Source organism: Lissotriton helveticus, chromosome 2_1 (genome assembly GCF_964261635.1).
Source record: "Lissotriton helveticus chromosome 2_1, aLisHel1.1, whole genome shotgun sequence".
NCBI classification, from domain to species: Eukaryota; Metazoa; Chordata; class Amphibia; order Caudata; family Salamandridae; genus Lissotriton; species Lissotriton helveticus.
The window spans coordinates 1,238,731,393-1,238,752,541 of record NC_136059.1 but is presented as its reverse complement, the minus strand read 5'-3'; positions in this window follow the sequence as shown (position 1 = coordinate 1,238,752,541).

Genomic DNA, 21,149 nt, shown 5'->3' with positions numbered 1-21,149 from the left:
GTTTAAGAAAGAGGATAAATATTTGGGGTGGGCAGTTGCCCGTCTCAAGAAATATTAAAATTAGCTTGTCTGTGTGAACCCCAAAAGTCACTAAATTAACCCATGTGCAACCCCTGGCAAAAAATGACACAGCGCAGACAAATTTAACTTAGGGCAATGTTAAAAGTAATTATGCAGTACAAAACCATAATAAAGTAAAAACATCAAACAAAAAAAGTCACAAACCAAATTAGAAAATGCTCTTCACCCAAGGCTCCCAGACTTCAGGGGAGGCTTTTAGGACTTTAACCTGCAAAGGCTTTAAGCAGGGTCCAGTGCTGGTTCACTTGTGACTGGTCAAATGTGAATCCAGGAAAACATATTTTTTCAGCTTGTTGTGTCTTTGTAGTAACACCTGTGCTCAGAACACCGACCCGTGTAGTCGACTGCCTTGTCCTGGGTATAAGAGGGGACAGATCCAGACCTTCACAGCTCCCCTAAGGAAAAAGCAAGCAGTGTCCAGTCCTATACAAACCTTCGCAGGTCCAAAAAGTGTTCCAGGAATAGTTCCTTCATTTATGGTTGGCACTAGCCAGTAGGTGGGTTGCTTCCTGGCTCCTCCCTAACCAATGGGATAGCCATTTTCTCAGCAAATTGGTTACCAAGCTGCTAACAATCCCACAGTGCATTCACTCCTAAAGTGTTCAATATGAGAGAACCCTTCCTCCCTTTTGCACACCCAAAGGAGTGGCCAGAGAAATGAGCTGTCCTTTCCTGCGTCCATTCCAAAGTAGCGATTTTGGTGCCAGCCTGGCTACTGTAAGCCTAGGGACTAAAGATTAGCCTTCCCCCAGGTCTCACTTTACATCTGGCTGTGAAAGGGCAGGCATTGGTCCTTAACAATGGCAACAAAGAACAAATGGTGGATTTGCTTTATACGATCAGCACATCATAGAGAGGTATTTCCCTTGTTAAAAGTTTGTACAATGTAGGTTTGATACACTTTATAGGAGTGCTTGTCCGGTATCCTGCTTATCCACCTTATAGCACCAATCCACGATATCCTACCCACTCACGGTGAGGCAGAGTACCATATGCAATTTATGAAGAAATACCAGTGCACATCCCCTCTAGTTACTTTTATCCAATATGCATCCAGCCACGACAATCCAATATTTCCAATCTCCTTGCTGTCCACAAATATACATGCACAGTGTTCATTCGTATTCAATATTCTTTATTATTGATTCCTTTCTTGCCACACCGTCACAGCCGACGCGCGTTTCAACCTCTGCGGGCTTTTTCAAGGCTGTAATTTGCATACAAAATATATCACCAAATATAATATATCGCCCCCATTGCCACACCCTTGATCTGGCGATACCATTCTCCATTATGTAAGAATACATTGTTTGCAAGTACCACTTGGATCATTGTAATCAGCATGTTTGAGTGGGCATAGGTCTCAATAGGTCTACTGTCTAAGAAATGACGTACCGCTAGTAACCCTTTATCACAAGGTATGCTCGTATACAACGAGCATACGTCCAACTTAACTAGAGGTGTCCCTCAACCCAATCCACATCTCCAATCTTATTTAGGACATCCCCAGTGTCTTTGATATACGCGGGTAAATTGACTACAAGTGGTTGCAAAAAGAGATCAATGTATTCCGATATTTTTTCAGTTGGAGATCCAATACCCTTGCTGGGCATTAATGTTAATATTACGTCCATATATTTTCACAGGACTAATGTTCAACAGGTTCTGCGATAATTATTGACTCTTGCGAATACATACTGCTCACCATACAATATTTTGGTAAGTGAGACCACAGAGTTCTATGGTATAAATCTTAGTATTTAGAAATTCCTGTGGTGATGGGCACATTAGCTTAAAAAGATCTTTTGGAACACTTCCTGATACGTAGTGGTCACCTTGGAAACATTCTTTTCTTTGTTTCGTTTGAAGAAAGGACATGAGAAAATGGAGCAAGGTGATCGCATGTAGTAGATTTGCCCTAATTATGTATAACAGACTTGTATATTGATCTTAATATATGCTTAAAAATTGGATCGACATGAGGTACACGCAGTATGTGTACAAATGATGATGGCACAATTGGAATGTGTAAATTAGACCTTTTGATAATAGACAATTGTGAATGTGAAGGTGGCCCATAATGTATCAAACTGATTTGGTGATATATTTTGTATGCAAATTACAGCCTTGAAAAAGCCCGCGGAGGGCGAAACGCCCGTCGGCTGTGACGGTGTGGCAAGAAAGGAATCAATAATAAAGAATATTGAATACGAATGAACACTGCATGTATATTTGTGGACAGCAAGGAGATTGGAAATATTGGATTGTCGTGGCTGGATGCCTATTGGATAAAAGTAACTAGAAGGGATGTGCACTGGTATTTCTTCATAAATTGGTCCTTAACAAGTTAATGAATATTCTGAACCGAGACCTAACTGCCCTTGCTGTAACGAGAAGAAAAACGCCACTCCACACCCAGGCTTTTGTCTCTGCTTTGGCCGCAGGTTTCACACTTCCTTACCAGTGAAGCACTGATAGGCTATCTGTCCCAGTCTAATGCTAATTTGCCCAATTGAAATTCAGGCAGGAAAAGTATTTAATAAAAATATGACTTCACCAATGGATTGCATTTTAATAGATGTGAAAAATGAACTTTCAATGACCATGTCAGTTGTTTCCTGGCAAAATTACAGATTACATTTTATTAGCTGTATTTGACAGTTACCAGGATACAGCTAAAACCCTGCCAGTGAAAAAAGATTGTGGGTGTTCATCCCTGAGGGTCATGCCAACTTAAATTTTTTCCATTGTCCACTTATAAATATCAGCCACCCTATCTTGTGGGCAACAATCTGTACTTACAGGTAACACATTAAGATTTATCAGCATGCTTTCCCGCCTGTTAGAAAGGGTTATTTTGACAGGTTTGATAGCAGGTTTTTGGGTTGCTGCAGTCAGGCTACCACTAGTAGGCCTGAAGCCATGTTTTAGAGTTCCTTACTTCGCCCTCAACTAGTGTCGCCTTATTTTCAAGCACCAGTCCCCTTCCTTCTGCAACTTCCTATAGGTTTCGCTTTGACTATTTGTATAGGACATTATTGGAAAACAAGATTTTTTTTTTAAAAATGCTGCACTTTTATGACGTTTTTCATTAGAATGTGGGTCCAGAAGAGCCAGATTAATATCAGATTTTAAAGCTAGCAAATGACGGTATAAATTATTTTCTTATACAGTCATTGCGGGCTTTCCAAAAGGTTAAATGTGTAGATTTACTAGTAGTAAATTTTGAGTCACTACTACTTTGGGCTATTCACAGAATTGGAGTGTAAAATTGCTCATAAGTTTAGACTTACGTCTCCACACCTGAAACATGGATGAGTCAGACTTACAAGTGTAGGTTACTTCTGTCAAAAGGGAGAAGCAGTAAGTCCAGCACGACACATGGCTATCCACTGACACTGAAACATCCTCCCATGGAAAATAATGGAATTAGGGTCCAAAGCTAAATACCCATAGGAAATAATGGTAAATTACATTATTTAAAATAGCTTAAAATATACATACATTTAATGTTTAAAAATTATCTAAAAATAAAACATGTTTAACATATTTTAATAAACTTTTAAACATTTTAAAATTAATGTTACAATTATTTAATTAATATCATTAAATTAGTATCATGATTGTATAAATTCCTAGATATCGTAACAGAAAGTTTCAATTCTATTAAGGACTCAGAGGTGAGGATTGTGCATATTCTCTTCGTTATAATCAAACAGCAACTATTTTACAAGATAAAGGAAAATGACTATTCCCATGAGGCCTTGGGAATCTTGGAAATGGCATAACAGTTCAAACAGTTCAGCAGTTGGGAGATAATCCAAGCAATAGCCAATCAGGAGTCTCCATGCTCAAACATAGCTCTTCACTTATGTCCCACTTCCTCTTTCGTCCCATGAGCCTAGCCAATGTCCTGGAGTCAAGCTTCCTATTTATTGGCCTCTGTACTGGAAATTAAAACAAGGAGCAGTCACACCAAACTTTCCAAATTTGGAGCATATCTCAACAAGCAACAAGAGAGAAAGCAATTATGTTCCACAGTCACACCCAGTAAGAAGAATGCAGATATAAGGAACCAAAGCTACACATTTTTGAGGAATAAATGAAGCAAGATTACTTACTAGCCATGGGGAGGGAATTTGGATCGTCATCCAGGGATGGATAATCCTCGTCTCCGAGTCCTTAATAGAATTGAAACTTTCTGTTACAATAGACAGGAAATTTTACATTCTATGTTGGGACCGGAGGTGAGGATTATGCATGTTTAAAGCGTTCCCACCACCAAGTGGGTCGTAGCAAGCACTGCCTTAAAATAGAACCTCTTAAAGGTAGAATCCAATGACCAGTCAGCCGCAGTAGTAATAAGGCCTTGAAAGCCATTAATGCACAGGCCGAGTGCACCCTAATTTTTTTTAGATCAATGCCTGTTTCCTGCTCTACCCATCTTATCCAGTGAGCTATTGTAGGGGAAGAGACTGCCTTATGCATCCTGGAAGGCCGGGTGAGAAATCAGCCTGGTATGACATTTCATTTGGCTGCTGACCACAAAGGGTACTCCTGAAGGAGAGAAAGTTCTGCTTGTAATATCCAGGACACGAACATCAGACACCCATCTACAAGAAATCAGACATAAAAGCATTGCTAGGTTTGTGAACGGATAACCTGACCCACCCACAGCAGGTGACAAACAAATGGGTATTCCCCAATAGGGTAGCCATCTACTGGTTCATCACCTGTGGAAATGGCCCACCTGAAGCTGTTGATGAAATTATATGATAATCCTTCTGAAGCCAGAAAATTGAGCACTTGAATTATGTTGGCGACCATGGGATCTAAACACCATCGCACACGCCAACAGGACCATTTCATCCAGGCTGACTTGTAGTGCTTGACCGTGCCCTCTGCCCAGGCTCAATTTGATGCAACATCTGATCCGGATTGAAGAGCAGGTATGGAAACAAACGGAGATGGATTGGAAAATCCCAAGAAAGTTCCAGAAGAACCAGAACTACACTTGAGATTTCTGAATCAGGGAAACCATCACCAAGTCGGTTTCATGGCAACTGACCTGGGCCGAAGCCCAAGTGATCATCGCGAACGGTGGAAAGGCAAAACCCTCTCCTGACTCCAATCTTAGAGTGACGCATCGGTGGCAATCTCCAGAGGGTCCGGTCTCCAACTGACAAATCTGGTTAGTTGATGATCCAATCTGTTGGTGAATAGATGAATTGAAAAGGGACCCAAGGTTCGGTGGATTAAGTAAAAGACCTCCGTGTGAAGTTTCCAAACGCTGGAATCCTAAAAATTGTGGGAATGCTAGTCCGCCACCTTGTTGTCTTGTCTTCGGGCCATGACCCAAATTTGGTGATCTAGGCAATATTGCCAAAAACTGGTCCCTAGTCCGATAGTGTCTTCGAGCGAGTACCCACCAGGTGGTTGATCTATCGACCGCAGAGATATTGTTCATTTTGAGGGGAACACAAGACTGAATCAGGTCCTGGATCCGGGCCGCGAAGGAACCTGCCATAAGTTCCAAACAGATGATGCATAAGGATTGCTCCTGAGTGGACCACAGGCCTCCTGTGGAGAATTCCCCACACCGAGCGGCCCATCCTGATATGCTGCCATCAGACTCTAGGATCAAGTCTGGGGCAGAGCCAAAAATGATCCTCCGGTTCCAGGCATCTATGTGGGCAAGCCACCAACCAATTTCACCCTTCCCGTCCTGTGAGAGGACAACTTGAGGCGAATACGTAAGGCCCTTCCTCAGATGGGCAGCCTTCATCCCCTGGAGCGCCTGGTAATGCAATGGACCCGGGAAGAATACTTGGATTGAAGATGACAACAGGCTTACCAGATGGGATACATGTCTCAGGGATACATGAGTTCTCTCCAAGGTTTTCCATAGCTCGTGTTGGATCTTTGTGACTTTGCAAGCTGGGAGACTTAGAGAAGTCTTGGTTGAGTCTTTTACCAAATCCAGGAACATGATTGTTTGAGAGGGAATGAGCAGGAACCTTTTGTTGTTGATGACAAAGCCAATAACCTGCAGCAAGGTAAAAGCTAGCTGGATGATTAACATCTGTCAATAGGAGTATATCACCTAGGTAGACTATGAGCCTTACTTCTTGGGACCCGAGATATTCTACTACCAGCTTGAGAATCTTCATGAAGCACCAAGGGGCTGAGGGCAGAGTAAAAAACTCATACGCCTGGTGGTGCCAGAAGAACTGGAGACATTTCCGACGTGGAGGGAAAATCAGGATTGCCAGGTAGGCGTCTTTTTAGTGCAGCCTTACCATCCAATCAAATGGCCTCAGAAGGTCACGAAGAAGGTGGATGCCCTCCATGTTGAAATTGTGATATATGAGCCATTCATTGAACTCACGGAGGTTGATAACCGGTCTTTGACTGCCATCCACTTTGTCAAATAAAAAGATACTGCGGATGAACTCTTGTGGATGAGACCCCGAAGGACAGATCGCACCTTTCTGCAGGAGGGAACTTGGAGAACTGGATAGGTCATGGGGGTACTTTCTGATAGGGGGAACCGTCGATCACTATGTGAAACCCTTGAATGGTCTGCAGGACCCATGCGTCAAGCGCCATATGTGTATTAATTTCGCCAATTGACCCCCCTACTGTCAGGGAAGAAGAGGGAATAACTCATCGGAATTGGCAGCAGCATTGAATCCTCTACCTCTGCCCCTGAAGCATGGACCTCTGGTTTTGGTAGAATGTGGCATATCTGAAGTTGTCTTGATAGGTGTTGCACCTGGAGCATTGACCTTGAGGGTATTGTGAAATTGCGCGGCCAGACAAGCGTCCCCTGCCTCACAGAGTCCGCCTACCTCACAGAGTCCATGAAGAATACGAGGGAAAAGAAACCCACTTGATGGAGGACTTGACCTTATCTAAAGATGTGAAAGTATTCAAAAGGTTTCCCAGGCCCTTTATGAAGGGCTCATCAAAGAGCCCACCTTGGGCAACTGCTCCAGACTCCGAGACGGCCAAGTCTCTCAACTTATGTTCTACTTTGATGAAGAATAAGCGCTGTTGTTCTGCTGACAAAGCGCAATTGGCATTTCCAACAAAAATAATGGCTCATTGAGCCCAGCCGGACAGGATATCAGGGAAAATGATGGAGCCTGAGGACGCTGCGTCCTGGGCCATGTCAAATATCTTTGTCATTGGGCCAAGGGTGTCAAGGACTTTGTCTTGGCATGCCCACCAGGACCTGTTGATCCACTTTTTGGGGTTTTCATGAACTTGGCCAAAAAGGTAGCCATGGTGGGATCAAGCTCTGAGGTTAAGGACACCTTACATTCCAATGAAGGGCGGGGGCACTTGCGAGCATCCTTCTCAAGAGGCTTGCGAAATCTCGCTACCACTTGGGCAGCACCTTGTCGGTGGGGGTCCATTACGCCGACCTAGGATGAATTATGTAGTCAGGGTTTAATAGGTATGGACCGAGGGCAGGGGTAGGCTTATCGGGAGGGGGTGGAAGAAGGAAGCCATGGACTTGATGGTACTTGGTTGTCATCATTATCCTTGTGAGGATTGCCTGGATCCATGGCCATGGGGAGAGTGGGCACGAAACTGGGACCAGGAGGGTCGTCTGAGGCCGAAGCAGCAGGGTCCTTATTCAGGAAGGTATGTTTGAGGTGCTTAAAAGCGTGGTGATCCACCCCCTCTTGGCGGGCCGCTTACCCTGGGTCTCATCAGGGGCAGAAGTCTGGGCAGAGCCTGGGGGTTCCATGGACTGAGCGGTTGAATTCACCAACTTTGCGCATGAAAGTGCAATCTGCTGAGCAAGGTGTTGCTCCTTGAGATCCATCTCCTCAGCCACTGCCCTGTAGATTGATGCGTCTACCTCATCATAGGATCATTATCAAAGGGAAGGTAGTCAAGGAGGTCCTCATCCCCCTGGGAATCTTCAAAGATCTCCATTATTAGAACCCTTATGTGGTAAAACCAAGGGCTATGCAGGCAAGCTCTGCGATGGCCTGGCTGGGGGCAGCCAACAAATTTTGGATGGGTGTAGCCTCACTTCACTTGGTCTGAGCCCTGGGACACCACTTCTCTGGTTTTTGTAGAAATAATAAGGATGGGGAAGAAAAAGACTAGGAGGAGGAGTTCCACACAGTAAATTGCGCTATGCCTGTTATCAGGCTTAAGGCCCACACAGACTGAAAGCACGCTGAGGCGGCCAAGCAGGCAGATGCTAATGCAGAAATCAGACCTCACAGGAAGGCATCAGTCGCTGAAGCACAACGGATACAGACAGACAGGGCATGAAGTGCGTGATAACAAAGGCCTGCAGTGGGCTACAGACCCCAAACCTTAGAGGTGTCACTCTCCAGGCTTGAATGGCTCCAGACTGTGACAAGTGTTCCCAATAAGAGGGTTCAGTGTCACGCATCACAGGGCGTGCCGAAGCGGGCACCACAAGGCAGGCGGAGGAAGCACCATAGAGCTGCACCACAGAGCAGTTACAAAGGGAGCACAGAGCGGCCCGATGATGCATTGCGCTATTAAGAAAAATAAACGAATACATTTACAGCAGCAATACACAAAATATACAAGGCAGGAAGGGGGAAAAAGACAAAATAAGCTATATTAAAATAAAATACAACTTTAAAGCAAAATGGCAAGTAAGCACTGAGGTAAGAAGAAACCACATAACTTGGCTGTGAGCAGCAAAGAAAGAGGAAGTGGAAGATGACGGCTGTGTGAAGGCTGCGGGTGCCGCTTGTCCAGTGTTCCTAGTATGGCATAAGGCCCTCCACCGAACCCTCCACTGGATAAACTCCCTTTCTGGATGGATAGCTGCTTTTGGATTCTTACGGTAGCGGTGCAGAGACTCTACGTGCTGAGGACAGTGGGGAAAAGAAGAAACATTTCACGGTTCACCGTATCACTTACCGGCAAGCTGCAGAGAACTGCTCCTGGTGTGCTTACGGCAGTGATGGCGCTGGTCCAGGCAGGATTGGCCTGTGAGGGGAGCACCATGCCGCCCAGGCAGCCTAGTCGGGACAAGTCTGAGAAACCCGCAGCTGTCGGCGTTGGAGTAGGGATGTCAGCGGAGCGGGTTGCGCTAAGGAAAACCCTGAATGGAGTGAAACATGTGGACGCCACTCCAGCGGTTGGTCTTCACGTAGGGGAAAATACCAAAAGCAAGACACGGGCGCAACCCGGCGCAAATGATGGGGTCACCAAGTCACGGACTGTTCCCGGGATGTTTGCAGGGCTGGGGAAGCTGGAGATCAAGCTGAAGAATGCTGGAAAGGTGACACCCCAGGTATCCGGGGGGTGGGGGGACACCAATCTGGAACTGCTCTGACACCTGGTGTGAATACGAACATGGAGGGAGTGGACATTGTGAATACTGAGGAAGCTGACAAGTTTAGTCCCACTAAGGGAGTTTAATTGACTGGTCCCGCTCTGGAGTGGGGAAACTCTGAAATTCCAGCTAATATAGGTGGGAATGATGCTGCCCTGGTCATTGATAAAGAAGTGAATGTCATAAAACCGGAAACTTTGGCAGGGGCAGTGCTTATAGCAGATAATACAGCTATACCCTCCCAGTTAACCCCTACAGCTACAGCTGTTGCAACTGAAGAAGGTCTACAGACACCAGAATATGGAAAATATGGTGAAATATTATTTTCCCTTAACGAGGACTCAGAATTATCAAATATGAGTGATATTTCTGAGCTGGAGGATTCCGTAACTGATTCGGATAGTCCTCTCTCTAATCCAAGCACTCAAAAACGACTCCCCTGTCTAACTGAACGAAGGAAAAAGTCCAAAACTAGTGGTACTATTGAGGGGTCTGGGCAATCGGGATCCGATAATAGCCAGCTCAGGTGGGACTATTCAACTACGGAGCTAATGGGTGAAAAAGGCTGTCTGAACAAGCTTGACTATGAGACTGGGATTATTAAAACAATCGAAAAGCCTGATTATCCTAGTGAGACCCCCCCTTCAATGGCTTTGATCTACGCTACCCTTAAACAAATACAAGGGGAGCCAAGAGTAGAACATAAACGCGCTCACCTAGCAACAAATAAACTACAGGGCGCAATCCGTAAAGTGAATAAATCCTGTGTTGAGATCACGGAGAGAACAACTGCTCTTGAGGAACGTGTGGTGGCTTTAGAAACAAGTGCGGAGAAGTCAACTAGCCAAACCCTCTCAAATGTATCACGAATGACCGACGTCATGTGTAAACTCGAGGATTTCGAGAATCGGCAGCGCCGTAATAACTTAAGACTTCTTGGTATCCCTGAATTTGCTGAGCGGAATGATATCAGAGGCTTTGTCTTCCGCTTGATGAGAGAGGGCTTCCCAGGACTTGCGCAGTGGGACTGGGAAAAGGAAATACAGCGGGTACATTGCTTCCCTCTTATGCTTAAAAAGAAATATGACTCCAACACATATGATAAACCCAGAGCCATTTTAATCTTCTTTGGCAATTATTTACTGCATCAGGCAGTATTTGTCAAAGCTAGGCCTGAATCTCGACGCTCAGCAGAAGGATTTTCCTTTTTTGTTAGACCTGACATTTGTCACAGTACCGTAGAGAGAAGGTGGAAACTTCGCCAGCTAATCTCTCCCTTTCAGAAAATAGGAGCAGAGGCGTTCCTCCTCAGTCCTGCATGGCTTAAAATCATTTACAAAGGCACCACGAGAGTATTCATGTCAGAAATTCAAGCCCAAGATTACTTGAATGATATCTCCGGGACTAAAGCCACATTGGGACCCGAGGGGTAGGGGAGTAAGGGATGTTTACGGTTGATCTTTCAAGTAGATAATAATCTCCTCTGGCTTCTCTTGCTACTCTCTGTCTTTTGAAATGGGTTTATTTATTTCTGTGATTGAACAGAATCCAATAATAGGGTCTATAGATCCAGCACAGGGGAGGGGATTTATGGAGGAAATGGGGGGTGCTTTTGTATATGTTTTTTTTTTCTTTTGTTCCTTTCTAGATAGGATTAACTGGACGGGCGGCGAGGGCATGCACCTTATGCAGGAGGCATCACAAGGGTCACCAGAACTTTTTTACCTTGGGGTAATCGGGTTTGGACACACGAGGTGGGAGGTGTCTTAATTTTTGGGGTGGTATGTAAGTTGCCAGAAATGGCAGTTTCTGTACCGATGATGATGAAAAGATGGAAAGGAAGGCAGAACGGATAAGCTATATATTTGTCCTCTTGGGTCTTTTTTTCTCTTCTTTTTAAAAAAACGATGTTGAATAAACTAAGGATTGCTTCAATCGATATTTGTGGGCTGAATAACCCCGCGAAGAAACACAGGATCAATATAGAAATGCAGTATCTGAAAGCTGATATAATTTGTCTCCAAGAGACCCACATTAAGGCCAGCAGGGCCAAGATTAGCGAGCTTGAAGGATATCATTTAGTCTCAGCTACTACTCAATGGTCTCGCACTAAAGCGGTGGCAATTATGGCTAAGAAGAATTTGGGTTTATGGTTTTTACGCTCCAAATCTGACCCATATGGCAGATGGATTATTACTCAATGTAGTTTGATGGGTCAGGATGTGAATTTATGTTCTATATATGGACCAGTGTTAGATGATCCAACTTTATTTGAATGGCTGAATATAGAATTAGTAAGTTGGCCCCTTCCCATCATTATCTGTGGGGATGTTAACATAAATCTAAGTGGTCGCACTGGTGCAATAGGTGGTAGTTCTTATACAGGACGCAAACCTAAGGTATTTAAGACAGTCTCAAACCTGTGTAAAACCCACAGCCTTTTAGATGCATGGTCTAAACTGAATATTCAGGATGTGGGATATACTTTCTTCTCTGCCCCACATCAGACTCATGCTCGACTTGATTATTGTTTCATATCCCAAGAACGATTACTAAATGCAAGCATTCAGAAATACCCGCGGGTAATGTCTAGCCAATACCCACTAGTTCTCGAGAGCCCAGTACAGACTAGAAGATTTCCTATCCCCCGTTGGACATTTAATAGAGCATTGGTATATGAAGATGAATACCGGCAACATATGAATAAGTGGGTTCCACAGTTCTTAGAAGAAAATAGAGGAAGTGCGTTGGTTGAGATCATATGGGATACACTGAAAGCTGGGATCAGAGGGGAAACAACTAGGTTTGGGTGGGCCGCACAATCAAAAGAGAAACAACGTCTACGAGATCAATATCAGAAATTAAACATAGCTGAAACCCAACTGATTCAAGCTATATCTAGCAATCAAGGCATTGAACAGGCTCAAAGCAGAGTAGCTATCTCTAAATCTGCTATCCCAGAAGCATCAGCAATTAAAGCGCCCAGGAAGTATACTGCTTGGCGCTCAAGGCTATATGAATGCGGTGAAAAAGTGGGTCATGTACTGGCAATGCGTACTCGACAACGCACAGCCCAGGGAGACATCGCAGCAATAGAAAGCCCTGGGAAAGGGTTAGTGGTCGGACCCAGTGAGATTCGGGCTGCCTTTCATGGGTATTATCAGAAACTCTATCATGAAGATAATAATAATTGTGAGGAAGCAATTGATAAATATTTGGATGGTTTTTCGAGGGAGAAACTTATTCAAGAGGAGCAATTAGCTCTAGATTCTCCTATAACCACGGAAGAAATTCAGGATGCTATTAGCTCACTGTCTAGGGGTAAGGCAGCTGGGCGAGACACAATACCGGGAGAGTTCTACAAAACATTTGCACCATCACTGTCAGAAATAATGAAGCAAGTATCCCCGGACCTCCCGACCCCTTCTGACCACCCGGACCTCCCGCTGCCGGTGCCGGTGCTGCTGCCTTGTCACAACTTGTTGCGGGGACGGCTGACCGCCCCCGCCGCATCACCGTAGCGCCGTAGCGCTGCAGCATCACCTGTGCTGAGGTTGGCGGCAGGTTTGGCGGGTTCTATGGTTCCACGGCTCTTGTGGTGTACTTGGGAGCTGAGCAGACAGGCTGGGAGGCAAGACGTCATTGCGGAGACAGTGCAGCTAAGGCGGAGGCTAAGGAGGAGGTGTGGTGAAGAGGGACTACGTCCTCCGATAGGGGCAAAGGGAGTAAGGCAACAACAGCAGCTGGTGGGGTGAGGATTTGTCACCCATGACTGCCCTGAACTCTCTTCTATACTGCCCTGTATTACTGAGGGGGTCCAGTCTGTTGTGGTGGGTGCAGAGCCCATTTTTTGGAGCTGGTTTGGGCAAGGCGGGAGTAGTTCTGAGCATTCTGCGTGTGGCTCTGTGACTGTGTGTGGAGGCTGCCGGGAGTGATGGTGACATCAAGGGGCGTTTTTGAGCGCAGTTAGTCTGGCAGAGAGCAGCGGAGAGCTGAGCGAAGCGAGCCGGTCGAACCAGACGAGCGAGCGAGCAAGTGAGCAAGGAGCCAGGAGTCGCCAGGAGACGCGGTTTTCCAGACGCAGGTTCCTGCGTCCCTGGAACAAGTTGCACAAACCTGACGTCCCAACCCACAACAAAAAAACGTCCTATTACAAGAGTTCCCACCCTATTTGCTAAGGAGTCCTGCGGGTGAGAGTCGCAGCGGCGCCTCGATGATTGTCTCGTGCGCCTAGAGCGCTGCTCTGGAACATTTTTAAAACAGTCTGTTTTTCTCCTATCTGATTTAATTTATTTTAGCGTTTTCCCTGTTTTTAATAACGCGCTCCGGTCCCTTACCTGCACTTTAAAATTGTTGCAAGATCACCGCAGTTTTTACGGGTCCGGTTCCGGGGAGGTTTGTGGTGGGGAGCGACATCTTGGGTTGGGCAGGGCAGGGAGTGCCGGACGCCATCTTGGAGCGTCCCTGCCTCCAGCCACGCTGAGAGCTGGCTATTTAGGGCGAGCTTGCTGAGGGGGCAGTCTGGCTAAGGAGTCCTGCAGGTGAGAGTCGCAGCGGCGCCTCGCTGGTTGTCTCGTGCGCCTAGAGCGCTGCTCTGGAACATTTTTAAAACAGTCCGTTTTTTTCCTATCTGATTTAATTTATTTTAGTGTTTTCCCTGTTTTTAATAATGCGCTCCGGTCCCTTACCTGCACTTTAAAATTGTTGCAAGATCACCGCAGTTTTTGCGGGTCCGGTTCCGGGGAGGTTTGTGGTGGGGAGCGACATCTTGGGTTGGGCAGGGCAGGGAGTAGCGGACGCCATCTTGGAGCGTCCCTGCCTCCAGCCACGCTGAGAGCTGGCTATTTAAAGCTCGTCTCCTGGCTCGTTTCGGCTGAGGGGCTCGTAGTTCATTATTATGATTTTTTATTCATCTTCGGAGCTGTTTGCGTTGCGCAGACAGTTCTCCCATTGCCACTATGTTTTGCCTTGTGGCCGCTCTATTAGGAAGGGCTGTGCTGCTTGTGGCTGGCGGGCCTCTATTCCGAAGGTCTCTAGCACGATGCCCCCTCCCACGCGCCATCAATGCTCTCTCCTTAACACCAGATCCTTAGGCAGACATGCTGTTGACATCTGGAATCTGCTGTATGGCTCTGGAACAACTTGCCTGTTCCTTACGGAAACTTGGCTAGGGGATTGCTCAGGTCCTGACCTGGCAACTGCCATCCCTCCTAACTATAACATCTTCAGGAAGGACAGAGTGGGAGGTAGAGGCGGGGTGTGGCCCTGATTGTGGACAAGAATGTCCCCTGCTCCATCTTTGCCATTGAGAATATCACAGGCTGTGAAGCCTTAGGTTTTACCCTTAGGCTTTCTCCCAGTCAAACGTGCACGGGGATTCTTGTCTATAGAGCTCCTGGGCCTTTCGGCTCTTTTTTGGACGATCTACAGGCGGCATTATTGGTGCCTTGCCTTAGATCAGAGCACTGTATCCTGCTGGGGGATCTGAATGTCCACATGGATATTGTTGCGGATCCTGACTCCATTAAATTACAGGAGATTGTGGCTCCTTTGGGGCTGATTTCTTACATCACTAGCCCCACGCATATCAAGGGTCATACCATTGACCAGATTTTATCGACGAGGATGTTGGATGTTTCTATGCCGCGTCCTGTGCTCTGGACTGATCATTTTTTGATCGACTTTTGCATTCTGTCTTCCACCCTGAGTGGTTCCAGAGTTCAGAAAGAGGTCAAATGGTCGGGACGACCTTTACATCAGGTCTCGGAGGAAATGCTGGCCGATGCTTTGCGTTGTCATCCATGTCGGCTTTCGGGCAGTTTGGAGGAAGACTTAGATTCCGTCCAAAAATGGCTGGCTGCTAGATTTGAGGAGCTGGCCCCGAGGAGACCAGCTAAATCTGGGGCCAGACTTTCCTCGGCCCCATGGTTTACTCCCTCTATGGGAAAAATGCGCCAGGAATGCAAGAAAGCAGAGAGAATGTGGCGGCGTAATTACGCCCCGGATGATAAATCTAAATACCGGGAGGTAGTTAGGAGCTATCGGAAGCACATTCTCGAAGGAAAAAAGGTTTTCTTGGAGCGCAGAATTGACGAGGCGGACAATAGGAGCAAAGAGCTCTTTAGGATTGTAAAGGAGTTCACTTCTCCTTCTTCGAACTCCCCCTCACATTCTCATTCTGAGGTCTGGATCAGTCAGTTGGGGGACTTTTTTATTAACAAAATTAAGTCCATTCAGGACTCTCTCTCTGACGCCGGCCCGGTCCATCTTCCAGTCATCGGGCCACCGTTTGCTCGCCCATTGCGGATAGAAGTACAGTTTTTGCGAAATTCCCTTCCTTATCTGTGGCTTCTTCCCTCGACCTTCTTTCTCGGCTCCAGTCTGGCTCGCCACTGGATCCTTGCCCAGCGAAATGTCTAGGAAAATTAGCACCTGCAATCAACAGCATGCTTAATCCGCTGTTGAATCTGTCCTTGACTACGGGCGAAGTTCCGTCGGCCTGGAAGCATGCCCTGATCTTGCCACTACTCAAAAAGCCCACTCTGGATCCATTAGTCCATGCTAACTACAGGCCTATCTCCCTTCTCCCTGCTCTGGCAAAGGTATGTATGTATGTATGTATTTATTTACTTATTAAGCGCGGCTCCCACCCAAAGGGTATCCTGGCGCTGAGACTGCGTCTTTCCTACAGGCAAACTACAATTACAGTACTCTGGGGAACAGAAAGGTCTTGAGGTCCTTTTTAAAGGAAGTGAGATCTTGTCTACACCTCAGCGTCAGCGGGAGGGTGTTCCAAAGAGTAGCGGCCGTGAAACTAAAAGCACGGCCAACCATCCTCACTCTATTGATCCTAGGGACCGTCACTAGGAACGCGGAGGAGGATCTTAGAAGTCTGGCAGCGTAGTACCAGGAGAAAAGATTTTGGAGCTGAATCGGCCCCTGTCCATGCAGAGCCTTAAAGACAAGGCATAATGCCTTGAAGGAAATTCTCTGTTGGACGGGTAGCCAATGAAGATCAGCCAATGCGCCGGAAGAAGAGGCAGAGCGAGGGCGGGATAGAGCCAGTTTAGCCGCCATATTTTGGATCCTCTGCAGCTTTAGAATCAAAGTTTTGGGGGCTCCCAGAAGTAGTGCATTGCAGTAATCTAATCGACTAAGAATAGAACTGCGCACTACCTCTGCCCTTGCCTCTTTGGGGAGGAGCGGTAAGATCTTATGTAGGGCGCGGAGTAAGCCCATACAAGCCGCTATAGTCCTGTTCACAGAGGCATCAAGCTGCAGGTTGGGTTCAAACAGAACTCCCAGATTACGGGCCGACTCAGCAGCCTCTACCGTACCTAGGATGGATGTAGGCCAAAAATCGTCCGGAAGCGGACGAGGGGTGCGGTCTAGGGAGCAATGAAGAACCTCTGTTTTAGATCCATTGAATTGAAGCGAGTTAGCTCGCAGCCACTCAGCTGTAGCCGATATACAGCAGTGGAAAGTGTCTCTCGATACTGCCTTAGTACCCTCAAATGAAAAAATCAATTGAGTGTCATCGGCGTAATTGATGACAGATATGCCGAATGACTTTATCAGGTCAACCAGAGGTCGAAGATACAGATTGAACAAGATCGGGCTGATCGCCGACCCCTGGGGGACGCCCTGATCCACTTGTTGTATGGCAGATCGAAAAGGTGGTAGTGCCACTGCCTGCTGTCTGTTGCTAAGATAAGATGTTAACCATCTCAAAGCCAGGCCAGTTACTCCTGTACTCTGAAGATGGCTCAGTAGTACTGCATGGTCCACCAAAGGTGATCGAGAAACATGTCCAGCTCTCTATTTCCAACTATATAGAGAGCAATAACATTCTACATGATTCCCAATCGGGCTTCCGTGATAATTATAGCACGGTGACAGCTTTGCTCGATATCACCGATGCCATCAGGGAGACGCTTGATCTGGGGGGGAAGGCAATTCTGGTTATGCTGGACTTGTCGGCGGCGTTTGACACCGTCCCCCATGCCGCTCTCCTTTCCAGACTCTGGGAGTCCGGCTTTCGTGGGACGGTGTGGAACTGGCTTAAGTCCTTCCTGGCCGGCCGTCAACAAGTGGTCTGGACACCTCCGTTCTCTGCGGAAATGCCGCCGCTCGAGGTGGGGGTTTCTCAGGGGTCTGTCCTGAGCCCCACCCTTTTCAATATCTATATGGCCCCTCTGGCGGTGGTAGCGGAGTCCTTCGGTGCCCGGATCATATCCTATGCTGATGACACCCAGCTCCTTTTTACATCTAAAAAGGGAGAGGCTTTTGATGGTGGTATGATCGGGGAGTGCCTGAGTGCGGTCTTCGACTGGTTTCGGCGGCACGGACTGAAATGCAACTCCGACAAGTCGGAGTTGCTTTTCTATGGCTGCCTGCCGGACCCTAACTGGAAGACCTGATGGCCCCAGGACATGTCTCCACCTGCTGAGGCCTCTGTGAAAGTTAAAAACCTTGGGGTGCAATGTGATGACAGCCTCTCTTTCAGACCTCAAATCATCGGTCTATCGGGGAAATGCTTCGGCATTTTGAAAATGCTTCGGAAGTTTCTCCCCTTGCTGTCTTTGCAGCATAAAAAAATCATTGTGCAGTCTTTGATTGGCTCGCGATTAGATTATGCGAACGCCCTGTATATCGGGCTGCCTAAATATCTGCTGGCCCGACTGCAGATTGTGCAGAATTCGGCTGCAAGAGCCATTTTTGGTCTCCCACGCAGGGCGAAAGCCTCTGAACTCCTCATGAGATTGCATTGGCTGCCCATTGCCAAAATGTCCCTAGGAGGTCACTTCGGTCGGCTTTGTTGGCCAAAGCTGTCGTCCCTCCGATTAAATTGGCCCGGATTGGAGGGCGTGCCTTTCGATACCTGGTCCCGCGTTGCTGGAACGAGCTTCCTGTCTCCTTAAGAAAGTCTAACAATCTTCTTGCTTTCATAAAGGAGCTGAAGACCTGGCTCTTTTCGGTATAATATCTTTGTCGGGACCTCCGGGGTGTTGCGTTGTGTTTCTTAGCTGTATGTCTCTTTGCCAAAGCGCCGGGACGCTCCTCGGGGCAGCCGTGCGCTATAGAAGAGACTTTTTAACATAACATAACATAACATAACATGGGTTTGTGCCAGGTCGAAGTACCATAGAACATATCCAGCGGGTTATCACCTTACTAGATCCAGCCGGCATCACAGGAGACCCTATCGGACTTATTATGCTAGATGCAGAGAAGGCGTTCGATAGGGTCTCCTGGCCGTTTTTATGGGCAACGCTAAAAGATAGAGGAATAGGGGAGAAATATATTTCAGCACTAAAATCAATGTATCGCAGCCCCACGGCTTGTATATCTAACATGGGGGAGATGACGGAACCAATTGTTATTAGTAGAGGGACTCTCCAGGGTTGTCCCTGCTCACCCTTACTGTTTGAGGTCTATATAGACCCATTGATTAGGAAGATAGAAGCCAACCATTTGATTGATGGAGTGCAGAGCATTAGGGGTTATATGAAAATACTAGCCTACGCGATGACCTAGCCATAATTACTTCGAATCCCGAGATAGCTATCAAAGAAAGCAAAAAAGTAGTTGAGGCCTTTGGGAAACTGTCTGGCTACCGATTAAATCAAAATAAGACACAGATTTTGAGCGGGAATGCTGTTCAATTTACGACACACATGTTGTTCTAAAGGTGGTGTATTTGGGGATAGAAATTGGGGCAGATGTATCTAAAGTTATGGATAATAACTTAAACCCTTTAATTGGTCAATTTAAAACAGAATTTGCTCGCCTAGAGAATTTGAAACTCACTCTAGTGGGTAGATGTAATATTATTAAAATTATTTTTTTCAAAAGATATAATATTTTTTAAGGGCCATTACTTTGTCAATTAGTAGCACCTGGCTCAAATCGATGAACCAACTTTTCTCTAGATTCATCTGGGCCAACTGTTATCTCGCAGGGCCTTAAGACTATTGACTCTACCCAGGGACAGGGGTGGGTGGGCAGTACCTAATCTCCAATTATATCATTGGGCTTCGATGTTGCAAAATATGGAGATGCTGCTTAATGAAAAGAGTGATTCAATAAGAGATAGTTCTACTGTCCCTATTTTGGAAATGATTTTGGGAACTGAAGCTAAGGGGTGTTTTCTACGGCACATTGACTACAACTATTACAAACGGGTCAGGTTTAAGACCCGAATTTGTGCATTTAAGGTTTGGACCTCGGCCAGAGAAAGCTAGGACTTGGACGATTTAATGCATACACCCCTATATATAGGAATAATCTTTTGCCCTATGTCTTTAATGATGGATATATGAAGCAATGGTACGATAAAGGAATATGAGCAATTGTAGATATTGTAAGTGGGTCTGATATGCTTCTGTTTGATTCTATAAGGGATAGGTATGGGCTGGACAACCGACAATTTTTTAAGTATCTCCAACTAAGAGATTTTTTAGCTAATACACTCGGAGGAACCTCTGTTTTTCTCAAAGTACCGGTAATGGAGTTGGTAATCAAAGATTCGAGTACGTTGGGTGGGCTTTACACATTATTGGGTGATTTATTAACTGATGATCTGACTAAGCATGCTGACCGGTGGCAAAATGCATTCGAGATCAATACTGGAGATGCTGAGGAGTCACTACTTATGTCGCAGACATCATTTATGGCAACAAACTTACAACTCCAATATTACAAAACGTGATTTAATCTGTATATAACTCCTTCTAAGATTGCCAAATGGGGCAGAGTAGACGGGTCTACTTGCCCTCGCTGCCAACATCCAGCAGCTGATCTCGTTCACATGTTTGCGACATGTCCAATACTTGACACCTTGAAAAGCAGTGTTAAAGGGTATCTAACAAGTTTTCTTGGTGCAGAAATTGATCTTAGCCCTAAATTGATTGTATTGGGGATAGGTGATGCTCACCCTTGGAACTCAAAGTGTACCTTTTTATTTGTTGCCTGCACAGTTTTAGGTTGTGTATAGCCACTCATTGGTTTGACCCTATCCCTCCGACGGGACAACAATGGTTGGGAAGACTCTTGTCAATTTTCAGATTTGAAAAAGCTATATATGCCAGAGCAGGTAGTAAAGTGAGAATGAAGGGATTAGCTATCTGGGCCCCTTTGATGAGTTGGTCTTCTTTGAATGAATAATGTGGAAAGATTAGTTTGCTTATTATTCTGCTATGCAAATTTCTCTCAGTCTTAATTTATTTGCTCTTTCTTCTGGTTTGTTCCTCCTTTTTTTGGTTTTTGTCTTTTTATTGCATAAATGGATGTACATTTCGGACAGCTGTACCATTTGAGTTCTCACGTGTGTGGGTCTGGAGGGAGGTGGGGGGTACGTGGAGTTAATATGGATTTCTTTTTTCTTTGTAATTGATCTGGATATAACTGTGAAAATATTAATAAAGAAATTTTAAAAAGTGGGGACATAAGTGAAGGACTATGTTTGAGCATGGAGATTCCTGATTGGCTGTTATTTGGATTATCTCCCATTGGTTGCTGAACTAACTGTTGTGGTATTTTCAAGGCCTCATGGGAATAGTAGTTTTTTCTTTATCTTGCAAAATGGCTGCTGTATGTTCAAAGCAAAGAGCGTATGCATAATCCTAGCTTTCAGTTCTGACATAGAATTCTATATTAGACTTTATTATGTATCTTTAATTAGCAGGATCAAATTAATTAAAAGTAATTATTATTTAATTAAAAC